General features: G+C 48.2%; 1 protein-coding gene across 4 annotated transcripts in view; it reads right to left on the minus strand.

Moving 5' to 3' along the window:
- Positions 1–9,268, minus strand: part of GGT1 (gamma-glutamyltransferase 1) — a 57,630-nt gene that overhangs the window by 28,998 nt on the left and 19,364 nt on the right. The window contains exon 1 of one of the 4 annotated variants that reach the window (XM_065033721.1): positions 2,764–2,918. The exons of 2 other annotated variants lie outside the window; for them this stretch is intronic. The gene's annotated coding sequence lies outside the window, so the exon portion shown is untranslated. Of the gene's footprint in view, positions 1–2,376; positions 2,401–2,763; positions 2,919–9,268 lie in introns of those variants that run through there. One more of the 4 variants, XM_065033722.1, reaches the window with a different exon arrangement.

A 9,268-nucleotide genomic window follows, 5' to 3' on the forward strand; every position in this document is an offset into this window, starting at 1 on the left:
GAACAACATTATATCAAAGGGGAGCTGAGAAGAATGGGAAGAGCCTTTTGTAAAACCTACAATTGAGCCAAATCCTGCAGTTTTTACATGTTGGTCCCCCAGGAAACATATCATGAAGATTGCCCCAAAGGGGGACCCGTGTGCCAGGTCAGGCCACATGCTAATCGTGCTGCACATAGAGCAGTAACGCACCCACTGCACAGTTGCTGTTTGCCCTGTGTGTGTGCTTTTAATTATGTTTTTTTGTTTGCAAAGCATCTCTTATAGAAAAGACAAATTGCATTACTCTCAGCTTATTAACATGACACTCAGAATTTCTTAACTGCTAATTATATGCAGGCAGCAGTGCCACTGTAATTAAAGTTGAGACGCACATTTGGGGAGCCAGGAGCTCAGCTGTCACACAACCCTTCCCTGCACCGCTCTAACCAAACCAGATGGGCTGGCCAAAGCCAGGCTCAGCCGCCACAGTGAGCTCAGCCCTGGCCAGACCTTGACCACCCCCTCCCCAATACCCCGGCACAGCCGCTGCCGTGCCACGATTGAAGGTGATGCATGTAAGGCCAAGCACCTCCTTAGCACCAGAAAACAAGTCCCCTGCATCAAACCTCCCCAAGGTACAGCTGTATTGACTCTGCTGCACAAACAGGGCCTGGGTAGAGGAAAACACACAGCCTCTGGGTTACGGCACTGAGAAATGGGGAAGGTATTTACTCTTGTTTCTGATGCTAAATGATTGCAATAAATCACATTGCCTGTCTGAGCCTCCGTTTCCTCGCATGTAAAACAGAGATTTTGGGCTTCACTCTTAATTAAGGGGCTCTGGGGACAAAGCACAAAAAGGACTCTTGCTGCCACCCGTGTCACACAAACACTTTAAAGCCAGTGTAGACAATAGCACACCAACACACTTGGGAGTTATTACATAGGGGAAGATGTGAAGCCCTAGAGACTATGAGTCCCAAATATACTACCTGAGAGACAGCAATAAAGAAGCTTACAGACCTGTGAGAAGCCAACATCTTGCTGGAGAACCAACTCTGCCTCTGCACCGCTCTGTCTCAGGAGCAGAACAACTGCAGGTGTGCAAACAGCTGTGTGAGCAGCACAGCAAAACACCTGCACTGAGCTCAGGCACCCCAGAAGTAGAGCAGAGCACAGCTGGGACCAGTTAAGCTTCAGGCAGGTGGGGGGTTGACACCAGCACTAGCCTCCCATTGCTGAGGGGATGCTCTGGAGAATACCACATCCAGGAAGATGGAGCGCTAATTAGGGAAAGCAGATAAATATGCATCTGTTTCAAGATGAGTTTCCTTCCCACTGAAATCCTCACAGTTTCAGAGCTCAGCAGGATGCAAACACACCCTTAAATGACTTCCTGGAGCCCTGGTTTCAAAGATTGGTCCCTTCAAAAGCAGTAACATGCCAAGATCAATAGCAGCCCCAGGAGAGCTCTGAGCATGCCAGCTCCAAGAACACCAAGCTACCACTACAGCCAGTTACCTATCAGATGCTAATTCTGCTCTTTCACATTTGAAAAGACTACTGAGACTTCCTAAGCAATCAGGCTTACTAAAGTACCAAGAAAAAAATAGTAGGAAAAGTTACATTTCAGAAACAGCATGACATGCCTGTGCAATATATCCTGGAGAGGCAAACCTGCAGAGCTTTATGGAGAGCAAGCCAGCAGATACAATTCACAAACAAAGAGGAGCAGAAGTCACAGATTCCTAGATGTGACCTTGAGGTCCTTGAATGTTTTTATTCCTAACTCCCTGAAGTCCCTAATAAGAAGTTCTGGGAAGCAGATATCAGATAATAATTTTTAATCCAATGCAAGTTACAAGTGAAGAAGGAATGATCAAAAACTCATGTAGAAAAATCTGAGTTGGGTGCCCTATAGATGCTAGAGGCAGCAGGTTCAGTGTTATCAGCAGAAGACAACATATGGAGCTAGCAAAGGACATCAGGAAAACTTCAAAGAGCCTGTGGAAAACTTTAAAACATCCGTGAAATAGGGCAAACAAGAACAGATGAAATTCAATAAGAGAAATATGTAATCCCTGGCTGTGATAAACCAATACAAAAGATAGATATATACTGATGGGTTTGAATTAGCAGCTCTTTTCACCACCATTAAATCTCTTATACAGATACGGGAAAAATATGCAGCAAGAAGGAAGCAGGAATTTGTTAGCTCCTGATTCATTGCCTCTTATTTAGAGCTTATAAATGAAACCGGGTCTGTAAAGAGGAAACGTATTCCTTTGAAAAGGATAAAGAGGACAGAGGCAGAGTTAAGAATCAAAGCTGGCAAATCAAGCTACATCTATAGAAGCTTTTTGAAAAAAATATAACTTAGTACAAGGAACTTACCTAAGAAATGGCGTAACAAAGATTATGCCCAACAACCTATAGCTAAATTGGAAAAAAAAAAAGTGTCTTATGGTCTAGGACATTCACTTAAGCAAAGCTAACTGTAGCTCCCCTTGGAATAGCATTGAAATCTATCCAAATACGAGAATTCCAGCCAGAGGCCAGTATTTTTGTCCCTTACAACACATGTGCAGCGTCAGAGTATGCTATAAGAATGCAATGCCTGAAAAGCAAAGGCAGGATTCCTGAGAGCTTCGAGCCTTCCTCTCCCTGTCTGGAGCCTCTGGCAGTGTAAAATCACCCAGCCTCACCTCACCTCCAGCCGCTGAGCTGTCACTCTCCCCCCTCCATCCACCCCACAGACACACCTGCACACTGTGATCCTACCTGGAGCTAAGTGGGATTTTCCACGCAGGCGGTGCAGCATCTCAGGGGTTCTCCTAGCACAGCCCTGCCCGGCCCAGGGCTTGGTGCTGGCCCAGGGAGAAGAGAGCCTCTTCTCCAGAGCAGCCGGGCTGTTCCCCTGTGGGTGAGACGCTGGGTCAGTCCCAGTTCTTGTACTGGGCACTAGATGGCACAGACGGGAGGAAATTCAAAGGTAACCAGCCTGCGATCTGTGGCGTTATGGACAAGGGGTTCTGCCAGTTGTCCAAAGGAGGTGGCTGACAGGGGGGGATGCTCTGCCAGCAGCAGCATTCCACAGGGGTATCCCCTCTGGGGAGTTCCACCTTGCCACTGCCCTGCTGCTTCCCGTCCTGTCAAAGGGTCACCTATGCTGCACCAAAGAGTCGTGGCCTGCAACCATGCCCCTGGCTCCTGGACATGACCTGCTATTCCTCACGAAGCACAGTTTCGCTGCCTCGGGCACACAAACACCTTGTTCATGGAGCAGACCTATATCCGGCTCAAGCTGCATCAAAAAAAGAGGGGGAATCCTCCCTGGGTTTGACTGTCCTGGTTCACTATGAGGCTGCAGGATAATAAATACCACCTGACAGCAGGGAATGCAGAGAGGGACGCCAAGGGTTGGGCATCCTGTCAGCAGTCCCTCTGGCTTCAGGGTTGGTCTGGGGAATGGCACCCCAGCACCTTTACCCTGCAGGGTGATGGTGCAAAGGAGGGAGGCACTTGGTCACAGCTCTTAGAAGCATATTTCACAAGGTAAGCTCCTCCAGAGCAGCTGACTTTTCCCTCTGGTTTTCTTGCTTTTCAGCACTGCTGCCTGTGACCACTGAGGCAGAACCTGTGTCCCAGAGCCTTCCCAACCTCATCTTCCTCAATTTCTTTAAGGCGTGGATGAAATTCCTTACAAGTGAACTGTGTGGACTGACGCAATGAGGCAAACATGGGCTAAGCCACACAGACCTGCTGTGGTAAGCACAGAAGAGACAAAAGCGCTTCTTACAACGACAAAAGAAGTAGGGGAAGGTGGAAGGTCTTACGTTGGCCTCTGCTGTTCTGACATTAGAAATTCACTTTACTTCAAAGGTTAACACAGTTAACGCATCTGGCGAAGATCATAGGCTCTGACAGCCAGTCTGGAAAGGCTCCATCCGTAGCACTGCACGAGGGACAGTGTGTGCAGGATGACACCAAGGCGAGCAGCAAACTTTGCACACATGGCAGAAGCGGCACACGTGGGTGTTATCCAAACCAAACCTGAACCTGGCAAAGCCCAAAAGAGCCTTTGTGCTGAGCAGCTTGGTGGTTCCAGCTATTAATGACACAGACAAGGCTCCTGGGAAAAGCCTGTTTGCTGGAGGAAGCAGCACTGGACAGGCTATGCTGCAGCCTCCTGGCAAAGATGAAGTGGGCAGCACTGCCCTTTGCTGTCTGCCTGCTCAGAGCACTGCCCTGCAGACTGACATGGGCTTGGGGATCACCTAAATTCAGACCCCACAGGGTGAATTCCTAAGGGGACAGCTCTAGTCTACTGTTCAGAGGCTGGCTGAGCAGTATAGAACAGCCAGAGAAGACCCTTCAACACTGGGCTTTCACCGACAGACTTGGAGACCTGTTTCTGCCCACCCATCTGTTAATATGACTATATGCTGGGTCACCAGTGTGTAACAGCCTGACTCTGAAAGCTTCCTGGGCAGAGGAGGAAATGCTTCAGAGAAGGCTTTTATGCTCCAATTGCCACATCAAGCCCTCCTTCTTGTGCTCTTCTACTACGCTTTAAGTACTTGAGGTTTTTTAGCTCTGAGATGTCTTTTTATCTTTGGATGTAGATGGAGAAAAACTAGTCAAGCTGGAAAGAAAAACAGCTGGTCACTTTTCCAGCTCTGCCATGAACTGTAATCAAGTTTTTAGAAGTTTTTTAAGAGTGCTGAGGTCTTTGGAGAAGATGAAAGTCTTAGTCAGCAGTGTCAGCATCGTCAGCAGGAGGACATCTTATGTGTCATCCTGGTGGCTGGACTTGCTTCACTCTGCCAGAGCTACTGATGGTGAGAGCATCGAGCTTCCCGAGCAGACACCACCCAAACCAGCCGCCAGCATTTTTGCACACTGTGCCTGCTCAGATCAGACCTGCACAGTCTGGCTGTCTGGCCTCCAGTGCCTGGTCCACACACTCCCCTGGAGGCCTGTGCCTGCTCCCATCAGTTTAGCACTGCTGCTAAGATGCTTAGAGCCAATATAATCTGTGCACTTAGTGGTTTCAAGCTCCAAAAGCAGCTTAGCAGCACCAGGCACTGCCTTTAGCCTCTCCTGTATGGGCTTAAGATGGTTTAATTCTTTTATGAAACTGTAACTCCAGCCCATAGCCTTAAGCTGTGGACATGCCTTCTAAGCCAGGTTTTCTAAAAGTTCTTTAGAAATATTTTTATGAGACATACAAAAAAAGGGATCTCCGAAGGACATATAATAAGATCAGATGTTTCTGCCTCTTAAAGGCTGGAAATGTGAGAGCCCCATGGCAAGGCACATTATAAGTCCTTGCAGGGCTTCCCTCCACTGTTTCTCCTGTCTTAGATCAGCCTCTCAAATGGTCTAACATGTGGTAATGCCTGGAAAGGTCCCAGGGCCCTCCCCTACACCTCCCATCAGCCTTGTGAAAGCATCAGCAGGGAAGCAGCCACTGCTGTGTCTCAAAGGCAGGTGGCTGAACAGCAAAGCAGCCCCCTGGGGCCCCAGATTGCCCTGGAGGTGCCACATCCCTGCATTTGCTTCATTAACTGCATTTGCTCTGCCTTTTTTTTTTTTTTTACTTCACTGTCCCTCTTTACAGACTGATCAAAAGCACAAAGTATTACCCAGGCAACCTTGCGTTGTTGCCTCGAAAAGCCTCCTGTCAGACCCAGTGACTCCCCTTTCCGTAGGGCTTCTTGTGGGTCTGCCAGCTCTCTGCTTTAGAGAGCAGGGGAGGACAGAAGAGGTGTCTAGAAAGCAGGACCAGGAAGAAATAGAGGAGTGGAGAAGGTAAAGAGTGGGGAAGTGCAAGCCTGGGGCAGAACATGCGAAGAGTTGAGGCTTCCCACTGCCTCCCTCTGAAAGCCCACACAGGGCTGGAAGAGATACCCCACACTGAAGGTGTGTGATACACTCCCTGAGTGGGACAGGACAGGATGGACAAGGCCTTTATGCAGAGCATGGCTGACCCAAATGCTTCCAGAGCTGTGACGGGTGTCTCTGGTGCTGCTCTCAGAGCTGCTTGCTCTGCCTTTCTGCCAGGCACTACAGCCTCTGCGGCAGTTCAGCGCAAGACTGTTTGTCCAAACCTCACAGTATCCAGCTTCACAGTTTGGCTTAATTTAATCAAGATAAAATTCATTTAAATGAAATGGGTGCAGCATGTTCCCAGAATGGAGGTAACAGAAATCCTCCATGTACTTCAGGTACCTAACCAATTCATCATGAAAGCAGTGGAAGCTCAGAATTCTCCTGTGCTAAGAGTCAAGTTAATGCCATGCATCACTGGAGCAGACGGGTGACCTTCCCTGTGCTTGCAGCAATGTTGTCCAATTTAACTGTGACCACAAGATCACAAGTTGTTAAGGTTCCCTATGCGAGCAATATACAGGCCAACAAATCTGCTTTTGTGGACCCTGCTAGAACTTGATTAATTTGCCCAGTAATGATCAGATCAGTGCCCATAATTACTTAGCATAACTCTGTTGTTTTTAAAATACATCATCACACAGATACATGTCTCAGACCCAGAACATCACCAAGGGGCCTCATGAGCTGCAAAGAGAGCCCCAGCTGCAAGAAGCAAAAGACTTAAGACCTAATTAATATTAGATGGGCAATTGCTGCCATTTCTCCATCAAGTGCAGGGTCTCAGCAGCGCCTGTGTGCAGTTGCTACTGCCAGTATGGATGCTGCGGGAACTCCCAAAGACCACAGTCCAGTTGATGCTGTATTCATCTTTTATCTCCCCACCTCCACGTACTCTGCACAAGCATTAAAGGGATTTCTTTCCTGAAACACTACTGTCATGGACCTTCTGCAGGTCTGTGCTGCTTGTTCAGTCAAGAGTTTACAGGTGTTTGCACTATGATGCTCCCCACATATATTTCCCCTTGAAGATATCACGGCTAAACAGCAAGTGCATTTGCCCCCACATATAATGGAATTAAACCTGGAGCCTGGACTAGCTCTTTACACACATCTCTCCAGGGCTCTCCCTTCCCTGCAGGAGGCTTCGCTTTGAGGCATCTGCCAACAAGCTCAGAGCCATGAGAAACAGCAACTTGGGAGCTCAGACAAGCTGGTTTGCAGGCAAACAAAAGCTGAAGCTGTGAAAGTGTGAGGCAGTCAATGCAGTGTCTGACAGCCCAGCCTCACTGCCTTAATCCTCTTTCCCTTCTTAGGCACTAAATTAATCAATTACATTTTCAGCCCAGCAACAACAGTCAAAAATGTAACCTTCATCATATACAAGGCAAACATAATTAGGATTGTCATTCGAATCCAGCTTGACTGGCATACAAATCAGAACAGCCTCAGTGAGCGTGCAGGTGCACGAGTGCCTGTGCACGCCTGGTTCCTCCCCAGCAGGGGCAATTGGAATTGCAGTCACACAGCAAGCACCACGGGGTGTTTCAGGGAAAAGGGCTGTGGCACAAGCTCTGGTTGCAGCGATCCAGCTCTGCAATGTCTGAGGGAATAACTATGGCACTGAGCACTACCCAAACAGGACAGGGGCATGTTATACAGTGCAAACTCAAGGTAACCCTCAAGTTGTGTGAGGGAAGAAGCCACAACCTTCACAGCCTCAGCACTGTTTGCTTTCTATTTTTCCCATTTCTCATCTTAAGAGACATTTTTGGGAAAACTAACTCAGACATGCTGCACCCAGCTAGTTGCAGTTGGCAGAACCATGTACACCTGTGTTCAGGTTAGCAGCATGTTTATATCCTTCTGAGTGGTGCTAATATGTCCACTGGGATGGGATGGAGGAATCCTCTTTCCAAGCCTCAAAACCACAGCTTGTGGTTGCTGTGACAGTCCCCACTCTGTTTTACCTGTCAAGCCCATGAGCTGATCTGTCTCCCTGCAGAGTTGTCAGGTACTCTTGCCACCACAGCAAAGAGGAAAGGGATGATGGGGACACTCTAACAGACTGATGTCCTGCAGGTCGTGCATCCTTACCTCCTGGCTTAGTCTCTCCCAGGGCTGTATAGGACCAGAGGACGCAGTGTCTGACAGAGTCTACTCTTCCTGAGCAAACTCTTGTCTCCTCCCTGTGTATGCAGCAAACCTTGTTGACCATCTTAGCTACAGAAATACACCCACTTGCTGTCATGCACCCTTTGAAAGCACACACAGATAGGGCAGGATTATCCCTTAGTCTACAAAGAGCTGCCAGCCAGCCCTTCTTCTTCAGTAAAACCAAGCAGAGCATTGGTGTGTTTCTCATTAGCTCCTATTATTCATGCTATTGTAGTGCTTCCAGTTTTAAAGCACACAGATGAGAGCCAGCTGAACTACTCCCACAACTGTTTGTTTGTTAAGAGGATTTGCTCTGTGGCAGGATAGGTTCAAGTCACACACAGAGGAAAAGGTATCCTGGTAACAGTGCCATCCCCTGAGCCGCTTGCTCAGGGGTCTCCCACTACCTCAGAACAATGCACATGGTCTCATCCCCACCTAAATGTAAGCTGCAGAATACATTTCCTTCTCCTGACTCTCAGAGATAAGGCGTGAGACAATTCAGCCATACAAAGCCTTTCTGCTATTAAATTGATCTTTTGGTTACAAACCCAAGCAGCTATTGCTGCTTCTCCTTTCAGCAGTGCTCACAGAACAGAGCAGGCAGAAGCACAGACCTAAGACAGCCTGTCCGGCTACCAGACAACAGGGAAAGGCCACTGTGCAACCCTCCATTGACACCTTTACCCACTGCTCCAGACGGGCAGCTTTTGTCCTTCCTTTTACTCTCAGTGACACTCCCACAGCCATAACACTGCACCCCATATAAGTGATTTTCTCTTGACCCAGCCTCTCTCAGAGCTCTCCAACTAGATCCTGAAGTCCTTACTCAGCATCTACTCTCTCCAAATGAGATTAACCTGAGTCTCAGCAATATCTCGGGTCTGTCAATGCTAATTTCTCTCTTGCAGAGGTGCTTAGCTAGAGCAGAGAGGGGAACAACAGGGAGATGGACAGTCAGGGCTTTTGTCTGATCAAACATTCAATAAAAATCTGAGAAGGGCCATCAGAATTTGGCCTATCATGGTTAGAGACCTGCATAAAGTGTGACAAAACTGAGGCATTGACCAGGCTGCTTTAGCATTCAGCCCCATTCTGCCCCTGTCTTTTCAAACCAGACTCAGGTCACCCATCAAGTATTTGAAAGAGGCTGTAATAATGCAGAGCACTCACGTCTCCACCCCCATTTGCAGCTCTGAGGAATGCCAGGAAGGAAAATTAACCTTGCTGGCTCTGT

The sequence above is a fragment of the Columba livia genome, chromosome 17 (genome assembly GCF_036013475.1).
Source record: "Columba livia isolate bColLiv1 breed racing homer chromosome 17, bColLiv1.pat.W.v2, whole genome shotgun sequence".
Lineage (NCBI taxonomy): Eukaryota > Metazoa > Chordata > Aves > Columbiformes > Columbidae > Columba > Columba livia.